At 50.5% G+C, this 23,877-nt stretch overlaps 1 long non-coding RNA gene across 1 annotated transcript; it reads left to right on the forward strand.

The window, feature by feature from the left end:
- The first annotated feature begins 326 nt into the window (after nucleotides 1-326).
- Nucleotides 327-21,904, forward strand: LOC128104122 (uncharacterized). The gene is made up of 2 exons (XR_008215890.1): nucleotides 327-18,794; nucleotides 20,295-21,904. It is a non-coding gene; the product is annotated as an uncharacterized LOC128104122 (long non-coding RNA).
- Nucleotides 21,905-23,877: the final 1,973 nt, after the last annotated feature.

Consider the following 23,877-nt stretch of genomic DNA (forward strand, 5'->3'; position numbering starts at 1 on the left):
GTTGTTTTTGGGAAGAAGGAAATGCAAGGGGGAGAGCGCAGAGGAAAGGCGGGGGTAGGGGTGCACAGAGGAGAGAGAGGACTCTGCGGGAATGTGCAGGAGGGCGGGATGTGGGGCCTGCTGCTCCGTTACTGTGGAATCTGACCCTGGGTTGCATCTTAAAGGCAGTCTGTTCTTGCCTTCCAGATGTGGTGTCAAAATCCTCCTGGAAGGGGCAAGGGTGGTGTAGGGCATGGTCACAGGGTCCTTCCCCGCTTCCGTTCTCCATTGTGACCTCTGATTTCTAAACAGGCCTACTGGCCTGCCTTCTCGCCTTCCCTCCCCTTCCCTTCCCTCCCCTCCCCTTCCCTTCCCTCCCCTCCCCTCCCCTCCCCTCCCCTCCCCTTCCGTTTCTTTTTTGAGACAGGGTTTCATGTAGCCTAGGCTATCCTTGAACTGATTTTTCTGCCTCCACCTCTGGAATGCAGGGATGATCACCATCCACCACCATGCTTGGCTAGTTTCTAATTCTCCCGTAGACAGATAGGATGGCCAGGCATCCCAGGAGGCTAAAACAAGTGAGTTGTGAAAGATTAGCTTGGGCTACCCAGTGAGGTGAAGGGCCAGCCTGGTTTTAATAGTGGGACCCTGTTTCAGCCATCACCTCTGCCTGCATTAAGAGCTTGTGGGAAGGTCAAGGAAATCCACAAGCTGCCCACCTCTTTTCCCCCAGCCTTAGGCTGACAGCACTCTCCTTCCAGTTCACCAGCCATGGGCTAAGGATGTAGGGGAGAGAGATGGGCTGTGGCTCATGAGGAATTTGCTGTGGGAAAAATGTTTCTCCCAAACCATGACCAGGAAGTACTGTTTTGACCAAGATTTGCCACATGCGCTGTCCTCTTGGCGGTGTGACCCGAGGGTTTCTGCACCACATAAACTTCAATAGGGCTCAGTTCTCAGGCTCAGAACAGCCCACCCCACACAGGCCACCAAGACCTCTCTCTCCATCCCCGTGGTTGGTACTGCTGTGCTCTCCTGTGAGACAGCCTTGACCTTGAGCAGGACCTAGGCTGGCTGGCCCAGCCTGTATGCAGGTGGGAAGCCATTCTCTGCTGACTCAGGCCTGGCCTGGGGCAGGTGCATGCCTTCAGCCTATGAGTAACACTGGTGTTTCATCTTCAAAGGGCCTGCCTTCCCAGGATTAACCAATTAGTCACCCCAGGAGAGCCACAGTACAGGTTACTACTGTCTTCATTAGGCTAGAATGAAGCTGGGGGAGGGGAGAGAGGAGGCTCCTACTGCAGGCCAGGAGGAGCATCAGTGTGTACATTCGGTGTAGGATGCCCCATGGTATGGGATGGACAGGATGAGACAAGACCCCCATATGGAGCTGGAGCTGATCCCTGGATGGGAATGAAAGACACCTGGGGGATGTTATGGACTGGGGAGTCCTGGTTCCATGCAGAGTGTCCTTCTTGTGACTAGGGAGATGGCCCAGCAGGTAAAGTGCTTGCTAAGCTGGTGTAAGGACCTGAGTTCAGACCCGTATAAAAAGCTGGACTAGGTGGGTCACATGCCTATGACCCCAGAGCTGGGGTGGGGGCATGGAAACAGAGAGAGCTTTAGAACTCTCTGGCCAGCTAGTTTAGCCGAAGCCATGAAGTCTAGGTTCAGTGAGAGACCCTATCTAAAAAAACAAAACCAAACCCAAAGTGGCGAGCAATAGAGGGGGACCCCTGAAGTCGGTGTCTGGCTTCCACCCATATGCACACACAGATGAGCTCACTTACACACACACACACACACACACACACACACACACACACACACACACACACACACACGAGGCGGGAAGGGAGAGGTTGGTAGGGGAACTGACCCGTGGGGACCACCATGTGTTCTCACCATTGCAGTCCAACCTCACTCTGCCCCTCTGAGCCTTCCAGGCATCTATAGCATGAGTCTTTCAACAGTTTCTGGTGCGCGTGTGTGTGAGAGAGATTCTTTTTGGGGGTGTGGTGGGGAGGAACTTTTGAGACAGGATTTCCCATATCCTAGGCTGGCTTTGAACTTGCTCTGTAGCTGGGAATGGTTTTGAACTCTTGACCCTCCTGCCTCCGCCTCCCAACTGCTGGGATTGCAGGCCTGCGCCATCACATCCAGTTGAGTCGGGGGATTCAGGGGACTTCAGGGATGATAAGGACCTGCCACGCAGATGCCTGGCACATAAACCGTTGCGATGTGAAAACTTAGAAGAGTAAGAGGCGGACATGGCACCCTGGCCACACACGTGTCCCTCTGAGGTACATGGTGAAGAAAGCGAGGGTCGTAAAGGTAAGTTTGCATCTTGGAAGTGCGATAGGGGCAAGCCTTTCCATCAAGCCTCTCCGCAGCTGCTTTTTATAACCTTGGCATCAACATGTGCCTGGCAGTGCCAGCACAGTGTATCTGGAAAATATTTTCTGCACACACACACACACACACACACAAAACCGCACACGCACACGCACGCCCGGAAAGGGGATAAAGGAAAAAAACAAAACCAGCCAACAACAAACAGAAAATGTGAAGGATACAGAATGTCTTCACAGAGTGGTTCCCGCCCATGACTTCTCCAGCTCATTTCCCCGCTGCCAATTTTAGAAGGCCAGAAGTCACTGTTGTTGTTAAACTTTGCCAGTAAGAATGTAACTCCAAGGGAAGAGTCATGTGATAGACTGGTCAGAAAGCCTTTGGAGAGCTGCCCCAGTGGAAGCTACACCTTCACCTCTGAACTGGCCCCATGTATTTTCTGTGTTGGACATTGCGCTCCACAGTGGGCCTGCCTCTCGGGAGCTCAGGCCTAGGAAATCTCCAAAGAGCCTCCCTAACAGGAAAGAGAGGTATGATGCACCAAGCTGTCATCATTTGTCCCGTGTGACCCAGAAACAGAGTGGATGTCATTAAGGGCAACCTACTGCAAGATCTTCTAGATATGGCTGTACCTGCTGTCTCACACCCCCACCCTGCAGAATCAGGAAGCAAGGAGCTGAAAGAGAGTGACTGGATTGTGGAGGCCCGATTTCCTCCCTCGTTTGGAAGCACTGAAAAGCCAGGAAGAACAGCCAGGTCAGTGGTCTGGGCTTTGAGACTAGCAGGCTGGACATTCTCTTGGCCTAGAAGACTAGAGGCAGGTAAGCCCTGTGATCTCCTCTAGCAATTTCAATGGCAGTCAACTCGAAGAACACAGCAGGCAGGCAGACATTTCAAATGCCTGTGCTTAGGACCAACTATGAAAACCCAAAGTCCAGCAAGGTGCCTGTAGCATAGTCAACGGTCAGTGTGGAAGACAGCCCCACCCTCTTTCCAGTCTCTCTCTTGTGTCTTGTCTATTATTCTCCCTGGATGGCCATTCCCAGCAGCAGGTGGGGGGTACTGAGGGTTGCAGGGGAAGGCAGGGAGAAAGGAAGGTTTTCTTGGTGGCCGGGTCCCCAAGCCCTTGGCCCGGTGTAATCTCAGTCAGCACAGAGCCAGAACTGGGATGGCTGCTCTGGAAGCTAGATTGTTGTGTCGGATCCAGGAGTTAAGGTCAGCACTGGTAAATAAATCCAGTCCCAAATTCTGCCCCTGAGTTGCTGAGCTGCCAGCGTAAGACCACCCTCTTGGGCTGAGAGATGACTCAGCGGTTAAAGGCACTGGCTGCTCTTCCAGAGGCCCTGAGTTCAATTCCAAGCAACCACATGGTGGCTCACAACCACCTGTAATGAGATCTGGTGCCCTCTTCTGGTGTGCAGGGACACATGCAGGCATAACATTGTATACATAATAAATAAATAAATCTTAAAAACAAAACAAACAAAAAACCCCACCCCCTTTGTTCCAGATGTTCTCTGGCCAAAGGGGCTCAAACTCCCCACACTCGGTGGTGGTGGTTGTTTTCTACTCTTTTTGGGGTCCCGCCACCCAGCTCCCAAATAAATTACACTCAGGCGTATTCTTAATTATATGCCTGGCCTTGACTTGGGCTGTTGCTAGCCAGCTTTTTTTAACTTATCCCATCTACCTTTGGCCTCAAGGCTTTTCCTGTTCTCTTACTTCTGTCAATCTTACTCTTACTTTGTGGCTTGCTGTGGAGCTGAGTGGCTGGCCCCTGGAGTCCTTCTCCTTCTCTGGCTCTTTCTTTTCTTTTCTCCCATAGTTCTCCTATATATTCTCTCCACCCGCCCATCCTTTCTCCTGCCTTGCTGTTGGCCGTTCAGTTCTTTATTAGACCATCAGGTGTTTTAGATAGGCACAGTAACACAGCTTCACGGAGTGAAACAAATGCAACATAAACAAAAGTAACACACCTAAAAATAATATTCCCCAACAACTTGGTGCATGACAAGATCAACTTCCTGACCACCCACACTATGCCTTGGTGGAAAATGTGAAGATGGCTTCCCTGTCCAAGAGCCAGACTCTGTGTGGAGCCATGTGGTGTTGGTTTAAAAATGAATCATGTGTCATGTGGTGGTACATGACTGTAATCGTAGTATCCAAGAGGAGGCTGAGGCAGAAGATCAAGAATTTGAGGCCAGCCTGGGAGAGATGTCTGTCAGGAAAATGCCACTCTACAAGTGTGACGACCTGAGTTCGGTCCCCAGCACTCATGTAAAAGCTGGGTACTGTGTGCATTTATAATCCCAACATGGAGGCAGAGAGATGAGGATACCTGGGGCTGGATGGCTATCCTAGCTGGATTGGAAAGCTCCAGGTTCAGTGAGAGACCCTGCCTCAAAAAACAAACAACAGACAAATTAAAAAAAAAAAAAAAAAACAAAAGCAAAAGCATGGAGAGTGATAGAGGAAGACACTTGGCACCAACTTCTGGCCTCCACATGCATGTATATGTTCACATGTCCACATACACCACACACACATATGAAACAACAAAAAGATTACCAAGTGTGTGCTACATCGTATAGGCTTTTGGAGACAGGTTCTTTCCAAGGAGCAGGCAGTAGTCGGCAGGCGATGGACAGGGGTCAAAGGATTCCAGCTGTGGGCCATGGGTGACACAGACCATTGAGAGAGCTAGAATTGAGAGCATCCTTGGATTGGTGGTGTCCCTTCTCACAGCTGGGATGCTGTGAACAGTGGGCAAAACAATGTACCTGAAAAGCACTGTGGCAAGTGTGATGACCCTCATGATTCTGGGCTGGGTCTGTTCATCCCACCCCTGGGTCTGATTCTGCTTTCTCTCTTTGATAAGCTGATTTATTTGTTCATGGGTTGATTTTTAAATTAAAAAAAATTTCACTGTGTACATGGTGTAGTGTCACACGAGAGCATGTCTATACACATACATATTGCATATTGAGCGTGTTTCTCACAGAATCTGCCTCAGTTATGTTTCTGTATACATCTAGAAACTGTGTAGAAGCCAAAACATATATTTGCTTAATGTGATTATCTCCAGTTGCATCTCTTTTCCTGAAGATGATGTAACTTTTCCTCTTCCTTGTGAACTGTATGTACATAATGTCCAGGGAGAATTCTGTCATGTATATTAGCCAAGTTTTCTTTATCTGTTCCTCTGTTGTTGGACATCTGCATGGGTTCTGGAACTTACCAGTTGTGACTAGTGCACAGCAAACGTTGATGGGGTGTGCTGGCTTGGAGCGCTTTGGGCAGATCGTCTGGGAGTGGAAGAGCTGGGTCACGTGGCAGATCTATTTTAGCTTTTGAAGAACCTCTGTACTGAATACTGATTTCTATACTGAGAAAGGGTGGTTTTGCTATGAAGCCCAGGCTGGTCTCAAACTCATGGCAGTCCTCCTGCCTCAGTTCACTGAGCTCTGGTGTCTGGCATCACACTTGGCTTGACTAACTTGATTTAATTAATAATCCAGTCCAAAAACAAACACCCAGGCAAACCCATATTCCAAACTGGCCTTAAAAAAATATGTTTTTGAGACAGGAGGTGGTGGTGCACACCTTTAATCCCAGCACTTGGGAGGCAGAGACAGGCAGATCTCTGTGAATTCGAGGCCAGCCTGGTCTACAGAGCGAGTTCCAAGACAGTCAGAGCTACACAGAGAAACCCTGTCTCGGAAAACAAACAATTTATACTGGGTGTGATGGTTCACATCTAGACTCCGAGCACCCTTGAGACTGAGGCAACAGGCTAGAGCCTGAATTTGAGGCCAACCTGGAAGTTCAAGGTCTGCCTGGGCTATATATAACAAGACTCTGCCTTGAAAAACAACAATAACATTTTTTTTTAAAGGATGGGGTGGGGTTGGGTGAGAAGGGACAGACACTGCCATCTGAGTCCCTCAGTACTGCCTGATTGCTAAGTCAGCTTTCCTGCAGATGGCTTGCACAGAGCAGGCGTGGGGGGACAAACGCTTATTTCCACTTGGCACACAGTTTCTGCCCGGGACCTCTCTGTCCTCCGGCCACAGCTTCTGATGATTTGAAAGCACTCAGGAAATGAACTAGAATTTTAAAAACTCCCTCCTCTTCCTTTTCCAAGCCAGCAATGCCTTCCCAGAAAAGAATAAACAAGGGAAGTGTGACTGCCTTCAACCAGACTGAAAAGCCCGTTCTGGATGCTGGGCTGTTCTGGATGCTGGGCTCAGGATGCCCCTCCTGGGGGGATGTGTGGAGAGGCAGTGTGGCCATGGGTCTCAGAGGAAGAGGCAGTGGAGGTCCTGAGACAGCTGTGTGTACCAAACACACAGAGAGAAAGATAGGCATCCTCACGTGTGTGAGAGCCCCCCGTCGACCTGCAAGTGGACAGCACCTCTCCATGACCCAGACACGTTTGTCTGCGTGTGGATGACTATCTGGGGCTTCTAGGTGTTTGTGTGTGATTTGTGACATTTTGAAGGGTTGTTATTAATAACATGTCTGGCAGTACAGAGGCTGGGGGTGAAGTCTTTTTAGTTCACTTATCGGGGCGGAGAACATTTCCTTTGATGAGGGAAAAATCTCCACTGTGTTGCTGCCCCTCCCATTAAGGTGACAGCAGATGCTAGTTACCATTCCTGTGCAGGACACAGTACTCAGCTGGGCTCCGAGGCCAGAGTCTGTTCCCTCTGTTGGGGAATACACTTCCTATTGATTGTGGCTTATGTGCAATTCAGGCACCAACTTGAAGGGACACCGGGCCAGCATTTACCAGTGGCTGTCTACACCTCAGGTTTCGCACTGGCAGGTGGTGATCGTGCCACAGACTCCATGAGGAGACATTCTTTTACTGTCAAAACAATAAAGGATGTTTTCCTGACTCGTCGTCGTCAGAGGACCCTCTCCTCCTTTTCATTTGACAGTAAATATAATTAGTAACAGTCTGAGCTCATCGCCAGCCCTTCCTACCCTGGAGTTCAGAGGACTGCTGACTGTGTGTCAGCACCTCCAGGAGTGACTTTTATTTAGAAGCAGTTCCAAGGACCAAGGGGCAGATTGCTTATCAGCCCTTCTGCTGCCTGAGCCTCAGTTCTCCTGTCTTCTTGACTTGGACGTGTGCCAGGTATCCCTGGGATATGTGTGGTTCATGCTGGGGCCAGCTCTTCTTGGGGCCGGAGTATGGATGATGTAGTAATGAGGTGGCCAGTGCCATTACTGCTGGCTCCCCCCATTACTACTGGCTCTGAGCCTTGGGGCTGTGAGGGGCACCTGTGTACCTGCGGGTCAGATCTGTCTGTCCCAGGCTGGCTGCCAAGAGCAAGTGCCTTTGTTGACAGATCCCTGCTGGAGAGCCTGGCATGGAAGTGTAGGTCCTCACGCATGTCAGGAGCACTGACGGGTCACTCAGGCAGCCTGAAGCGCGCCCCCCTGATGAAAGAGAAGGCTGGCGATCTGGGGATCACTGTCACGCTGTGGAGAGCATGCCTTCTGTTGAAAGCATGAATGCATGCATAGCTCATGGGCAGATTCTGGCATGAGAGCCGGGCCAATGGGCTTGGTGACTCAGGAGAAGCTGAGTGCACCTCCCTGGGGCGGGCAGTGGTAACCGTATGGCTGGTTGGCCTGGCCTTCTCTGGCCTGAATCAAATGCAGCAGGCGTCATCCAAGCCGTAAGCACCTTTCCCCAAGTTGCTCAAAGTGTTTTCCGAGCAAACAGTTGTTTCTTCACACCGTGAGAAGTAGGTGGGGTGACAAGGCTGTCTTTGTCCCTGTCTTTCAGATGAGGAAATTGGAAAGCTTGCCTGGCCTGGTGGGGAGGCCAAGGGAGGGAGAAGGCACTGTCCCGCCCTAGGCTCTGGAGTCCCGAGGGCTGGGGCCAACTGTGCCCAGTCACCAGTCCCTGCAGGGAGGGGCAGGGTGTATGGGAAGGAGGCTAGAGGTGGAAAAGACACATCTCCTTTCTCTGGACCAAGAGGCTTTGGAAAGCAGTGGCGGAAGCTCTTGCTGGGCCCTGTGGCCCTCGGTGTTGACATTGGCTATTGGTGACGATGGAGGATGTCACAGTACCCTGGCCTACTTGGTCTGCTTGAAGCTCCTGGTGGTTAACAGTGACCTTCTGGGGGCCTCATCCTGTCTCAGGCGTTATTCCAAGCATGGAGAACACATTGATGAGTGGGTCGTGTATGACCTTGCCACTACAGTGCTCACTGGAGTCCCAGTTGATGTAAAATTATGGTGCAATCATTTTGGAGAGTAGCATGTGTCCTAAGGATGATACACAGGAATAAGACTGGGCTGGGGAGATGGCTCAGTGGTGAGAGTGTTTGCCATGGAAGAAGGCCTGAGTTCAAATCCCATGTACCCATGTAGAAAGCCATGGGTGATTCTGTGTGTCTATAACCGTATTGCTGTGGAGGGCTGGGACAGAAGGATCACTGGAGCTTGTCGGCAGGCTGCCTGTCTAGTTCTAGTGAGAGACCCTGTCTCAAGGGAGGAAAGTGTGGATAGAGCAGGACACCAGTGTCCTGTGGTTCCTGCATGAATGGTGAACACAGGCACCCTATATACAAGTGCACATATACCATGCATATACGCCATACTTACACACACGCACGCACTATACTTGCACCCACCATATATATATGTATGCACACACACACACACATGTATATATATATATACACATATATATAGCACACACATACACACACACACACACACACACACACACACACACACACACACACACACAGAGTCTCTCTTACAACAAAGAGCAGAGGGGAAGAGTAAAGGGAATAACTTCAGATACAGGCTTAGGAAAGAATGAGGTGGGCAGACCTGGGAGCAAGCTTCCGGGGGAGGAACAGCAGGTGCAGAAGTTCTGAGGAAATGGGGTAGCAGGTCCAAAGGCCAGGGAAGTCTCTGTTCTTAGATAGTGGTGAGAGATGACCTGAGGGCTCTGAGCAGGGCCCTGGGAAGGCAGAGAGAACCTGGTGGCATGGCCATGTATGATTGTGACCGCAGGGACAGGGGAGGATGGGGGATATGGGATATGGGCTAGTCAGTACAATGCTTAACCTTACAAGTAAAAGGACCTGAGTTCAATTCCCTAGAACCCATATAATAAAATCTGGGTGTGGTGATGTGTAGTTATAATCCCAGCACTGGGGAAGGTAGGGTCAGGAGGATCCCTGGTGCTCACCAGCCAGCCTCATCTACTTGGTGAGTTCCAGACCAGTGAGAGACCCTGTCTCAAAAAACAAAACCAAAAACGGTAGGTAGGTGGCTTTTGAGGATTGATAATCAAAATTGTATTTTGGCTTTCCTCTATGCATATATACATATACATGTATACCCCCATGTGTGCACGCATGCACACACACACACACACACACACACACACACAAAACCTGGAACAAGAATGTGTGCCTGTGGGTGAGTATAAACAACCACCGATCCAAGAGGCTCTTTTTGACCACACAAGTGGCATTCTGCATTGTGTAGATTTTGGAAAAAGGAAGTTGTATGGCACACCTGTAATTGTAGCAACTGGGAGGCTGAGGCAGGAGGATCACACATTTGAGGCTAGTCTGAGCTACAAGTGAGACTGTCTCAGGAAAGAACTGCATCAGAAAAGTTGACATGGCCCCCCGCTAGGCACTGACCTGCTGCTGGAGGGCCAGGTCAGAGCCCCCCCCTGCAGGGTGCATTCCAATTCTCCTCTAGGTCAGAGCCTCCTGCAGGGTGCATTCCAATTCTCCTCCAGGTCAGAGCCCCCTGCAGGGTGCATTCCAATTCTCCTCCAGGCCAGGTTTGGGGGCAGGAGATGAACAATGATGTGCGTTCATGTGTGGTGACTACCCGGTGTCCCAGTGGAAAGCTGTACAATTTGAAGCAGAGGTTTGCTTGCTGATAGACTGAAAATGCTGTTAGGAGGTGGCTGTTGTGGATAAAGCCTCGGAGGTTCCTCCTTTATGACCAGTTTGTCCGCTAGGCAGATCCATGTCTGGGTGTATGGCACTTTGTAGCTTCCATGACCATATTCTCATTTGCTTTACTCTGCACTTCAGAAGACTTGGGATGTTGCTCAGTGGTAGAGTGCTTGCCTGGCATGTGCAGGGGTTGATGACCCCCAATACCAGAGGGGGACAGAGAGATTGAGAGATTCTCCTAGCACCTTATCACAGGCAATGTTTAGTTGTAGGAGTGAACAGAGGGTAAGTCCGGAGTCACACAGCACTAGGACACCTGGGAATTAGCCCTACTTCTCAGCTTTTGCCTTCAGGCTTTCCCAGGCCTCAGTTGTCAAGCCTTTGGTGGCAGTGGGCCAGAGTGGTTCCGGGCACCTGGACAGATTGTGTGACCAGGAGTTTGGTAAGCTGGGAGGTGCTGCAACTCTCGGGGCTCCTGGGAACCAGTTCTCCGCTCACAGAGCTGTGTTGCGACGTGACTAATGGGTGAGAGGGTTGAGACCCAAAGCCATTACTTCACCAATGTGAATCAGGGTCATCTGTCATCTTAGGAGGCATGGGGAGCTGTGCCACTCAGGAGGGAAGGGAGGTGCCTACTTCTGAGTCCAGCCCTCAGTGTGGTCTGGCGCTTGTCCCATGTGAGGGAGCAGGGACATTTCTAGAAAGAAGAATGTGCAAGGTGGCCAGGTTGGGAGCCAGAGCTAGGGGACGTGACTGTGCCTGCTGCAATACCCCAGTCCACAGGGGTATTGTCAGGAGCTGGCCGGTGACCATCGTGGCCTGAAGGCTCTTGGGCACTGTGACAGGGGTTGGGAAGGCTACCTGAGGAGAACAGGTTCATACCGAGCTTCTGGAGTCTCCTCAGACATGGCCTCTCTTCCTAGCTTGGCAGGGTTGCTGTCACAGTTTGGGTGTGAAACGTCCCCCAGGTTCATGCATTTACACACTTGGTCCCTCCCGGAAGTGCTGTTTTTCGGGACCTTTGGGACACAAGGACTAGCAGATGTAGGCAGCCAGAGGTTCTCTACTTCCTAATTTCCCAAGATGTGAACAAGCTGCCTCATGTTCCTGTCACCACATATGGGAGCTGTTCATCAGAGAGTTGGGGCTCAGAGGAAGAACCCTCGCGGGCCACTCCTAGAGGATACAGTTGCCCCCACTTGGGTCAGTGGACAAGTGTTCAGCGAGCTGGAACGGCACTTCCTACCAGGAACCCAGGCTCTCTATCATGGCTGCCCGATGGGCTCTCGGCCTAGCCCTGAGCTGTTCCTGTAGTCCTCACATCATCCATATCTGCCAGCTTCTCCTGCCCCCATTCTTGCTGATATCCACAGTGCTTCAAACTAACATGATCTGCTGTGTTGGTTTGGTTGTTCTCTTCTAGTGTTTCTTCTTTGCAAGTTCCACGAGGGACGGAATCTTGCCTGATTTAGGTCATAGGTTCACATCCTGGGGACAGAGAACATCTGTGTCTCTCCTTTGGAAGAATGGATCAATGTGTGGATGTCAGGAAGCAGCTGGGGTGGAGATGGGACCAGGAGGCGTAGACCACATGAGTGGATGCCATGTGAGGGCCCTCTCGCAGAGGGGTGCCTGAAGCCCCTGGAGGGCAGACTTCCTAGGGTCCTACAGACTCCTCTTGAGGTACTTCTGGAGGGCCACAATGTTGTCTGGTAAAGGAGTGGGATTTGTGGGTGAGTAAACGGGCCGGCCAAGAGGTCAGGAGTAACTCAGTCTCAGAAACTGCACGTGTCATAGGAATGGAGGAGCCAGGAATGTGTTTTGCACTGATGTCAACCTGCCCCCACTGGACCACACCTGCTTTTCGACCCATGAGCGTGGGAATGAGAAAAGCGTGGCTTGTTTGGGTAGAGGTGGAGCACCGGTAAGAGTGGAGGATGCTCGTTCCCTGACTCAGAGCGGGGAGGTACTCTGGGCCCTGCCACAGCCTGAGGACTGTGGTAAGTCAGCCTGGGTTCCTGGCCCTTCCCCATCAGGTGCCCCAGTGAGGGCCTTGTTCGGACAGGTGCGCTCTCTGCATGGGACAGCTTCCCTTTGCCCAGGTTCCTCTTGTCTGTAAGATGCAGGAGTCGTCTTCTCCACAGAATGGAGCCAGGACCTGGAGGCTGGACTCCCAGCTCCCAGCTTAGGCTCCGTACCACCCCCTGCCTGTTTCGTCTTCTGCTTCCCCACAGCTTCACCCTCCAAGGATGTCAGGGCCATGTTCACCAGCCTTTCTTCTTTTCCTCTCCCCAGCCTCAGGCTGCCCTGCTAAGAGTCTATGTTTTCTGAGACCCCTGCAGCCAGGGTCTGCTGCTGCATAGAGACCCTGCCTCTGCTGCAGCTCTCCAGACAGTGGTGCAGGCTTCATAGCAGCCTGGCCTCCATATTCTTCACGTATTTGAATCCAAACCCAAAGGCTTGTGTGACTCATTGAAGGGCTGGTCTTGGCTCTCACTGACCAGTTTATCACTGATGCCAAGTGACATGCAGGCTCCTCGGTTACCAGGAAGTTGGGGTTCTCTCTTTGGGGGTTCTTAGAAGATTTTGTAAGGCTGGTGAGATGAGGGGGCTGGTGAGGTGACCCAGTGGGTAAAGGCACTGACTTCCAAGCCTCACAACCTGAGTTTCAAGCCCTAGGATCCAAAGGGTAAAAGTTGTCTTCTGATCTCCACATGTGGGCCCACATACACACACACACACACATGCACATAAAGGGAATTTGAAAATGTAATGAAAAACTGTTTTTTAAGGATTTGAAGATGGACTCAGAACAATTTTGTTAAAGTTTGAGAGAAAAACAAGAGGGGAAACAAACAGAAAATCCCGGCAGTGGCCAGAGGAGAGGGGAGATGGAGAGTCAGGCCTTTGCAGTTTGGAGGTCAGAGAAACTGTCCTGAGCATCAGGGAAGCATGCTCAGGGGTGCTGAGCCACGGACCTGAGTTCAGAGGGACCAAGTTCCAGGCTTGTGTGTCCAAGAGCAAAGGGTTGCACCAGGGACACAAGATTGGAAACAGAAATAGAGACAGTTTATGAAAAAGAAAAGCAGGGGCAGGAGAGGTGGCTCAGTGGCTAAGAGCACTGGCTGCTCCCTAGAGGACAAGGGTTTGGTTCCCAGCACTCACATGGCAGCTCACAACCACCTGAAACTCTAGTTGCAAGGTGACTGATGCCCTCTTCTGGCCTCTGTTGGCACTGCATGCTAGTCCACAGACATGCAGGCAAAACACCCATGCACATAAAAACAAATACATCTTAAAATATTTTTTTTTAAGAAAGGCAGAAGTAGGCAGATTTCTGTGAGTTCAAGACCAGCCTGCTCTACATAGTGAGTTCCAGGCTAGCTGAAGTTACACAGTGAGACCTTGCCTCAAAAATATTAAAATAAATAAGTAGAGAGAAAGGAAGAAAAGAAAGAAGGAAAAGAAAAGAATGGAAGTGGGATGATGAGTTGAAGGAGCCCAGAAAATGCTGGGCCATGTAACCCCTGACCCTTTTTACATCATTTACCTAACACCCAATTCTCCCAAGTTTGTTTGCTGCAGGCTTTTCTTTTGTGTGCTCTATTAGAAGAAGTCCAGGCAAAGAAGGGCTTCCGCTGCTCCTCTGCAAGCTGCCAGCTTTCATGTCTAATCCTGGGGCTTCTGTCAGTCTCTCCTGCCTTTCTAGCTCTGTCTCTTGCACAAGTGCCGTGTGTGTGGAGATTAGACCGTTCTCCACAAACATCTGGGCTGAGCATTGTTATCCCATGGGTCACATCGTTTATGCCTCACAACACCCTGTCACCTTTCTGTAATTTGTCCCAAACGCGTCCAGGGTGGTGGGACTCGAGTCCAGTTCCTCCATTTAGGGTAGTGTGTCTGCTTCACTTTGAAAATGGGTGTTTGATGGACGCAGCTTATGTCTTCTTTAATTTATTTTTTTGTTTTTGTGTGTTACATTTGCCTGCATATATATGTTCACTGTGTGTATGCATTACCCACAGAGACCAGAAGAGGGTATAATATCCCTGAGAACTGATGGAGTAATGGGTTGCACACCCATCACCTCACACTTCTCCCCTTGTTGGATTCAACCCACCAATTGATGCTTCTGTAATTCTCTAGTTGGTCAGATGAGCCAGTTTGATATTACTAAATCTTTTCTTTCTTCCTTCTCCTCCTCCTCCTTCCTCTTCCTCTTCTTCACCTCCTCCTTCTTCTCTTTTGAGACAGAGTTTCTCTGTGTAGCCCTGGCGTTCTTGGAACTTGCTCTGTAGACCAGGCTGTCCTCGATCTCAGAGATCCACCTGCCTCTGCTTCCTGAGTGCTGGGATTAAAGGTGTTTGCTACCAAGCCTGGCTGCATCCTGAGTCTTTAAAATTCTGGATGTGTTTATGTCTCCTTGCTTCTTGATCTTTTAGGCTTGAAATTCTTCAAAAGATCTCAAATGTCTGTCTCCTCCAAAAGCATTTTCACTTGGCTGCACGTATGGGAGCGGCTTCTGTGTCCGGAGGCTGTGCTGGCTGGCTCTTGAGTTTGATGGTGTTTGTAATAGGGCAGAAAAAGAGCCCCCCCCTTTTATACTAGTTTAGTCACAATGTTTTCGTGGATTTTGTTAGAACCGAACCCTATTCGTACCACACACAGCCTGTCTCAAAACACAAGGTGGATGGTACCGAGGAATGACATCCAAGGTTGATCACTGGCCTCAACGGGCATACACATACATGTATGCACACATGTGCACCTGCCCTCATGAGCACAAACACACATGCACAAGCTACAATGTCCTTCATGGGTCATGGTCAAAGGCAGTTGTTCTGTGTTTTTTTCCTACTGGAATGTTTTGGTAATGTCTCAGGTAGGACATGCTGTGGAGCTTTGGAGTGAGCTCCATTTTGGCCCAGTGCACTGGTCAGCAGGTGCTGGGTGGTTGTGGGAGGGGCTTGGGAGTACATTGTAGAGTATCAGGATCCCCTATGCTGGGAAGCCTGGGTATGGCTGTTGAAGTCACAGCATAGTCAATGGTGTGTCAACTCCTTAAGCTCTTGTGGTCACTAGCTGGGCAGTGAATGGAATTAGTGTAGCACTGAGCACTCGACCAAAAAAAAAAGACCTGATCCCACGCAGCTGCCAGGCTCCACAGTACTTGGCGTGGGTACTGGTCTGACTACTCCAAAGCCAAGTTGGGTAACTCCTCCCCTCCCCTTAGCTGACAAGGTTAGTCATTGCTGACACCTCCTGAGTCCTCAGTCTTTCTCATTTTCCAGAACAATCCCCACAAACAGGTCACGTGGTATGCCACGTCCATTGCCAGACTCCTTTGCAGATCCACGACTGTTTTGCATACCCGGGTGTTTCAAAGGCTGACCTCCTCCTGTGAGTCCCTGCCCTAGGTGCTTCAGCCTGTGGCTGTAACCTTTGCTCCCAGGCCTTGCTTTAGCCAGGGGGGAACTTTCCTCTTCTGCCCATCCATCTACCTCCCACCTCAGAGGTCACCGAACCCTTCCCCAGGCAGCTGCTCTGCTAAGTCCAGAGGGATAAAGCAAATGGAGGTTTCTAAGCAAAGCCCAAGGGCAGTGCTGAGCTAAGTCGCCTGCACCAGCAGAGTGCTGACGGCTTTCCAAGCCACGTGAGCACGCAGGGCTGCTCAGTGTCTTTCCTACAGGAAGTGTGTCTTCATCCAGCTGGTCATCCATCATCAGGAAGTACTTAGTACACAAGTATGAAGTACCAAGGGGCTCTTCCCAGACAGGTGCTGCCTAGACGCAAGGCTCAGTACCCGACCCGATGGCACATGCCTGTAATCTCAACAACTCAGGCGGATCTGTAAATTCTGTGTTCTGCCTGGGTGACTTAGGGAGACCTTTTGTTGAAATTCAGCTTTTAGGAAAAGGTCTGGGGAGTGTACTCAGTGGTAAAGTGCTTGCTTGGCATCTGCAAGGCCCTGCATTCCCTCTCCAGCCCTGAAAAAAGAAAAACAAAAAGCAAATGAAAAGGCAACAATAGTTCGTGCCTACCAATGCAAACATAATAGTTTGTGCTAAATTGACTTAGTGAAAGGTTTGTTTTTTAAAATTATTTTTATTATCTTAAATTTCGTGTATGTGTGTGGGGGTGCTGGGTGCATGTGAGTGCAGGTGCCTTGGAGAAATGTTGGATCCTCTGGAGCTGGAGTGACAGGTTGCTATGAGCCTCCTAATGTGAGTGCTGGGAACCTAATTCTGATCCTCTTCAAGGAGCTCAGCCACTTCTCCAGTCCTTAGAGCAGTGGTTTTCAACCTATAGGTCCAGACCCCTTTGGAGGATTGAATGACCCCCTCCCCCGGGCCACACATCGGATATCCATATCAGATATTTACATTACAACTCACGACAGTAGCAAAATTAGTTATGAAGTAGCAACGAAATAATCTTATGGTTGGGCTCACCACAACACGAGGGACTGTATTAATGGGTCGAAGCATTAGGAAGGTGGAGAACCATGTTCTAGAGGAAGATTTATTTCTTCAGGCCGGTTGTGGCAAGCCCAGGACTTTCTTCTTACCATTCTGTATGTGTTCTGTTGTGTGATGCTAGCTAGACATTGAGCCCTGAACTAATTCATTCCTTCCCTCTCCTTCCCCTGCTTCTCCTGTTCCTCTTCCTTGCTTCCAATTAATTTTGTGAGCATGTGTGTGTGTGTGTGTGTGTGTGTGTGTGTGTGTGTGTGTGTGTGTGTGTGTGTGTGTTGTACTGGGGTTCAGGCCCAGAAGTTCTCTTGAAAGCCGTTTGAGTGGCTCAGAGAAGTGGGACCGTTGACATAAAGTGACTTTCTAAAGAGTGGGGCTCGTCCAGGGCCTGTCCCACAAGGTGTCCCACCTGAGTAAACACTATTTGCATATCAATGTGTGGATTACAGACTTTTTCTTTGTGGGAACAAGCCAGTGCTCTGGTACTCACACAGGTGTACAAACATCTAGGGAACCCTCAAACCCTGTGCAACCTGGGAACAGAGTCCTCAGGCCTGAGGCCAAGGCCATGCAGTCTCTGTCCGGGGCAGTTGTTGCAGGACCCCCACCTCCCGTCCGCTGCCGCCGCCGCCGCCGCCGCCGCCGCCGCCGCCCTTTCACAGGTGACCCAGCTTCCCGCATGCTCGGAGTCACTGCTTCTGCAACCAGATTTGCAACTCAAGGTTTTCCTCTTGGTTCTTAGTCACACAGATAAAAGAACTTAAAATGGATTCAAAAGAAATCTCAAAAACAATTTTATCGGCATTATAGACAGAAACCCAGCAGGGCCAGCAGCTGCCTCGAGAAGAAGAAAAAGAGAAAGTTGTGGTTTTTTTGAGTTTGAGGTCAGGAAAGCAAGCCGGTTAAGCAATGGACGTCTACAAGCAGCTGCCACGGAGAGGGGGGAGGGCGGGGTCGAGGGAGGGAGAGAGGTTCTTCTGGAGGTTGAGAGGCCAGGCAGGCTTCGGAAGGGCAGGAAGGAAGATGCCCCTCTTTCTGAATTCGAACTCAGAACCGGAGCAGGTTTTGCAGTGAGACCGTTAGCACCCACAGGAAAGGGGGGCTTTCTCGGTATTCGAAGACCTCCGTCCTGAATGTCTTCAGGTGTGTTGTGTTTCTGTGCACCTCCTGGTTCCGGGCCACAGAACCTCTTGAGGTTCTAAGACAGGAGTTTGTCCTTGTTTCAGGATGTCTTCGCCTTGCCTGGGCAGAGGCTCCTGCCGTCTCATCACAGGAGGCTGTCAACCCTTGACCAGGACATCTGTGATGGGGTGAAGGGGACTATGGACCGTAGGGGGACAAGTTTTGAGAGGTGGGTTTCTCCTTCCACCACGTGGGGCCTGAGGACAGGTCTCAGGTTGCCAGCCCCGGCGGCGGCGGCGGCGGCAAGTGTCTTCATGTGCTAAGCCATCTCCCAGGCCCCGACTCCTCCCCTCCAGAAATCATTCCAGTTTTGCCAGATGACATCGCTGTGCGCTCTGTCCCCCGAGGTGCTTGTGGAGCACTTGGCTGCAGTGTCTTTGTTTGTTGCACACGGAGGAAAGGTGGCTTTCATAGTGGTTGGAGAGTTCACTGTACACGAACAGGACTTTTCCAAGAGCCACACTGAATGCCAGGCCTCAAGTAGGGCCCCATGCCGCAGCCACCACAGCCGTAGCAGCTGTTGCTCCTGCTGCTGCTGCTGCTGCTGCTGCTGCTGCTTGCTGCAGCCTCTCCCAGGAGGGTAAGGTGGGAGGCTCGGGCAGTATCGGATGGGTGCAGTACAGAAGAACAGGGTAATCGGATTGTTACAGGTGCTTCAAGGCAGCTGAGTCACTGCGGGTGATCAATGACCCGGTGGAGCAGACGTCATCAGTGGGGGCGGGGAGGCAGCCTGTAACTCCAAGTCCTCCATCTGGAAGCCGTGGGGCTAGCAGGCTACACCAGATTGGTTCCTGCAGGAAGGACAGACAGGCACTGGCTGCTGATGCAGATCAGTGTGATTTCCTCTGCAGCGGTAATTAACCCTGAGGCACCTTGTAGGAGCTTGCGCTTTCAGGAGGATAATGCTGGCCACGTGGCTGGGGGTGGGGGGTGGGGGGTGGGGGGGTGTTAGCGTTTTCTCTTTCTCTCTTTGACGGGATTTGACGCTCTTTTCAGAATGTGTTCAGTTCCAACTAATACCATAAAAACAAGTCATAAATTCCGTCATCAGGCAGAGGACTGCAGCTCTGTAGACGCAGGTGGTTAAAGGGCCTGTAGACTGGAGCTAGAAAGGGTGAAGCCTGGGTCCTGGCAACCCCCCAAATCTAGGCTTGGCTGCTCTCCTCAGTAGGCCAATTTAGAGAGGCAAAACAAAGTGAAAAGCAGAGAGAGGAGATTTAGCCAATGAGGCCATGTTAGGAGGAGGAACAAAGAGACCGAATGAACCCAAGTCCGTCTTCAGGTTCAGGTCTAAACAGAGGGCCAGAGTTATTCACAGCTAAGCAGGCCCGGTCAAGGTGTGGTGTGGCCCATCACAGACCAGTCTCTGCTGTAAGGTGGTCTCATGAGGACTGTAGGGAATCTCTTCCTGAGACATAAGCTCCCCACTCTGACTGGACCTGGCCTTCAGCCTTTTCCTTCTCCCAGTATGAGACTCCTGAGTAAATTTCAACTCCTCAGAGAGCCTCTTTAAAGAGTCTTAGTAGGAGCCGGGCGGTGGTGGCACACGCCTTTAATCCCAGCACTTGGAAGGCAGAGGCAGGCGGATCTTTGTGGGTTCGAGGCCAGCCTGGTCTACAGAGCGAGATCCAGGAAAGGCGCAAAGCTACACAGAGAAACCCTGTCTCGAAAAACCAAAAAAAAAAAAAAAAAAAAAAAAAAAAGAGTCTTAATAGCCAAACGGAGGGACACAAGTGAATCTTCAGAATGTCTTCCCTTCTGCCCAGGTGGCTACAATGCCAGCCTGTTTGGGCAGAGAGCTGGCTGAGAGCCCGTGACCTCTATATCAGACCTGCTTAGGGTAGGGCATTCCCTTCTCCCTCCTCTAGGACCGATCTAGCCTACTGATCTCCCACTCCTTTCTAGTCACTGAGTGACCCACAGTGGCCTTCCTGGTGGGGTGTACCTTCCTGGGAGGCAGCTACCAGATGACAAGTTCTCCTTGCTTCAAAGACAGAAGGGGCTGGGGAGAGGGCTCAGTTGGCAAAATGTCAGTCATGCAAATGTAAGGACCGCAGGCCAGATCCTCCGATCCATGTACAAAGTCGGGCGCAATGGTGTGTGTACCTGTAATCCTAGTGCTGGAGCTGAAGACAGGAAGATATCAGGGCTTCACTGGCCACCAACCTGGCTGAATCGCTGAACCCTGAGCTAGAGACATGGTCTCAAAAACATCCGATGGAAAGTGATTGAGAAAGAAACTTGAGGCTGACCCCTGGCCTCCATATGCATGAGAACAGCTGGGCAGAGGAAATCATGTTGCCCTGCATCCGCAGTCACAGGTTGCAGTGAGTACCTGTCTGTTTTCCTACAGGTACAGACAGGTCTGGGGAAGCCTGCTGGCTTGACCCATTCCTTCCAGATGGAGGACCCCAAGTGGCAGGTTTCCTGCACACTCCCACTGATGATGCCTGCTCCCCTGGATTATCAGTCACACCCAGTGACCCAGCTGCCCTGCGGCATTTGAGGCAACCCTGTGTCCGTTCAGGGGATGAAGAAATGGAGACTCAGAGAGACAAAGAAGCTACAAGCAGGAAGTGGCTGAGATGACTGCAGAATGGCTCCATCCTTAGACATCAGGGACGGTGTGACCAGTCTCTGAGAGCTACAGCCATGATTTCAAGTAGTTCTAACCCAAGGCCAGAGGGCTGCAGGCCGCTGAAGATAGTTAGGAATGCAGCCCAACACAAAACTCTAACATTTACTTAAAAGACTATGTAATTTATTCTATTTTTGTGATTCTGTTGACTCAGTTATGAGGTTCTTTTTTCATCTTTGTGTGCATGATATGGTGTGTGTGTGTGCGCGCGCGCGCGCGCAGCGCGCGTGTGTGTGTGTGCGCGCACGCGCGCGTGCGCGCACGCTCACAGATGTGTGTATGTGTGCATGCTATGTGTATGTGTGTGGAGGTTGGAGGAAGACCTGGGGTGTTAGTCCTTGTCTTCCACTTTGTTTGGGACAGAGTTTCTTGTTTGCTGCTGTGTACCCAGGCTCGCTAGCTCATGAACTTCTGGAAAGTCTCCTGTTTTCTTTACCATCTTGTTATAGGAGAACTGGGATTACAAGATGCCCACTATAGCACCTTGCTTTTGTGTGGGTTCTGGGGGACCTGAAATCAAGTCTTCCCCCCATGCACGGGAAGAGCTCTGGTTCTGGGGGACCTGAAATCAAGTCTTCCCCCCATGCACGGGAAGAGCTCTGGTTCTGGGGGACCTGAGATCAAGTCTCCCCGCATGCACGGGAAGAGCTCTGGTTCTGGGGGACCTGAGATCAAGTCTCCCCCCATGCACGGGAAGAGCTCTGGTTCTGGGGGACCTGAGATCAAGTCTCCCCCATGCAGGGGAAGAGCTGTACCCTGAGCTATCTTCCCAGGCTGCTTGGGTGGTTCTGGAGTCTTAACTTGGTAGATGACGACATGGTGGTGTAATGTCAAAAGGTTGGACACACCCGGTGGATGTTCAGAGATGTGAGCTGTCTTCTTCATTCCTTTGGCCTCTGTACCGCGCAATAATCTGTGTCCCTGAAGGGGGACCCTGCCACCTTGAGAGGAGCCAGCAGCCCATTGGAGCCCGGTTGGGGATCTAGAGAGGAGCACCAGATTCAATCAATAAAAAAAGCAAGATGAAGCCGTGAGATGGCTCCGTGGGAAAAGAGCCTGCTGTGCGAGCTGTGAGTTTGATCCCTGGAACCCACAGAAAGGCAGAGGGAGAGAGTCAACACCACGGAGTTGTCCTCTGCTCTCCATATGTGTGCTGTGGTATCAGTCCTCCCCAATAACACTAACAATACTAGAAATGCAAGATGCCTAGATATGTTTGAATTGACTTTCATGTAAAGCTAAACAATTTTTGGAGGATAAAAAGTATGTCTTGTATGATCATTGGAATATATTTATTTAATAAATAAAACTATTTAATATACTTATACTGAGAAAGTATGTTTTGGCTGAAATTCAAATCTTCCTGAGGACCTCTGTGTAACTGATAGCCATAGTGCCAGGTGAATCGGAAATTGACCAAATGCTGTAGGAGGCCGTTTTTTGGCAGAACAGGACCCCAGAGTGGGCTTTGCAGGACCCTGGAGTGGGCTTAGAAACCCTTCCTGAAATTGGTAGTTCCACACAATAGTATCTGGCCAGCTGTGGTTTTTTTGACTGGCATGATTTTAATTACAAAGTCCACAACCAATCAAAATGCAGAGTTGGGGAGCTCAGTCCCAGTGGACACATCCACAAAACACCTCCCGGCCCTACGGCTCAGGGGACACTGTGGAAGAGGGGCAGGGAGTTTGTAAGAGTCAGAGGAACAGGGAGTTTGCTGTGAGACTGTCTCCTGGTACTATCAGAATCTACACCCATAAAGCCTCACCAACATGACTGCATAAACATGAGCTGAACAAGGATGATACCAATGAACAGGACAAACTGGTTGGGGAGCAGTTCTTGAGGCCTTAGCATACATAAAGAACTATAGGCCACTAAGGAAAGCTGGGAGTGGGAGAGGTGGGGCTTCCCAGGGAAGAGAACACAGATTGATTGTCCAGTGTCAAAGGTCAGCCCTCAAAACATCCATACAGGTAACATTATATAGACGGAACGGGTTATATTTAGAAATATATATATGTACATATACACAATACACATATATGCATGCAATAATAATAAAAAAGGGGGCTGTGAATTTGAAGGAGAATGGGGCAGGGCATATGGGAGGGTTTGGAGGGAGGAAAGGGAAGGGAGCAGAAATGTAATTATATTATAATCTCAAAAAGATTTGAAAGGTTTTTAATAGTAAACAAATCAGGAGCCTTCCACACCCAAATCTCTAATTTCTAGTTTCTGTCCCATTTTTGTGAATATGAAGTATCTGTCCCCCCATAAGCTCATATGTCTTAGTACTTGGTTCCCAGATGCTGGTGCTACTCTGAGATGTGGTGTAACCTTTGACACTGTGGTCTCACCAGTAAAAGTGTGTCATTGGAGGTGGGCCTCCAAGGGGATAGCCACCTCTGGTTCCAGGTGAATCTGTCTGCTTCTTGACCCTCCAAGACGTGAACAAGCCATGCCACAAGCTGCTGCTGCCGCAGATGGAGCTGCCCTAGCCACACACCTTTTTGACCATCATGGACTGCGTACCCTGAAACTGTAAGCCAAATAAAAATTGTCCCTTAGGTTGCCTCTGCCAAATGTGTTACTACATCAAGATAATAAATGTATACTGTCTTGCTATGTAGGGCAGGTTGATCTTCAACTGGAGATCCCCTCGGCCCTGCCTACCAAATGTTGGGTGTCTGGATTAATTCCTGGTGTTCTTTTAAAAACTCTGTGTGTGTGTGTGTGTGTGTGTGTGTGTATGCCATGTGTGTGGTTGTCCACAGAGACCAGAAGAGGACTTTGGATCTTCTGGAACTGGAGTTACAGGTGGCTGTAAGCTTCCCAATGTGTAAGAACCAAACTTGGGTCCTTGGAAAAGCAGCAAGCACTCCTTGTTTTTTGTTCTTTTTGAGACAGGGTTTCCTTTAAGTAACAGCCATTGAGTGTCCTGGAATTCACTCTATAGACCAGGCTGGCCTCGGACTCACAGAGATCCCCCTGTCTCTGCCTCCCGAGTGCTGGGATTAAAGGCGTGCGCCACCGGCCGGGCGGTGGTGGCGCACGCCTTTAATCCCAGCACTCGGGAGGCAGAGCCAGGCGGATCTCTGTGAGTTCGAGGCCAGCCTGGTCTCCAAAGTGAGTTCCAGGAAAGGTGCAAAGCTACACAGAGAAACCCTGTCTCGAAGAAAAAAAAAAAAAAAAAAAAGGCATGCGCCACCACTGCTCAGAGCAGCAAGCATTCTTAACCCTTGAGCTCGCTCTCTCTGGTCCACCTGGCACTCTCCAGAACACTCCGCCAGGTCCT

This window comes from Peromyscus californicus, unplaced genomic scaffold, assembly GCF_007827085.1.
Source record: "Peromyscus californicus insignis strain IS unplaced genomic scaffold, ASM782708v3 Scaffold_8__1_contigs__length_139910024, whole genome shotgun sequence".
Lineage (NCBI taxonomy): Eukaryota > Metazoa > Chordata > Mammalia > Rodentia > Cricetidae > Peromyscus > Peromyscus californicus.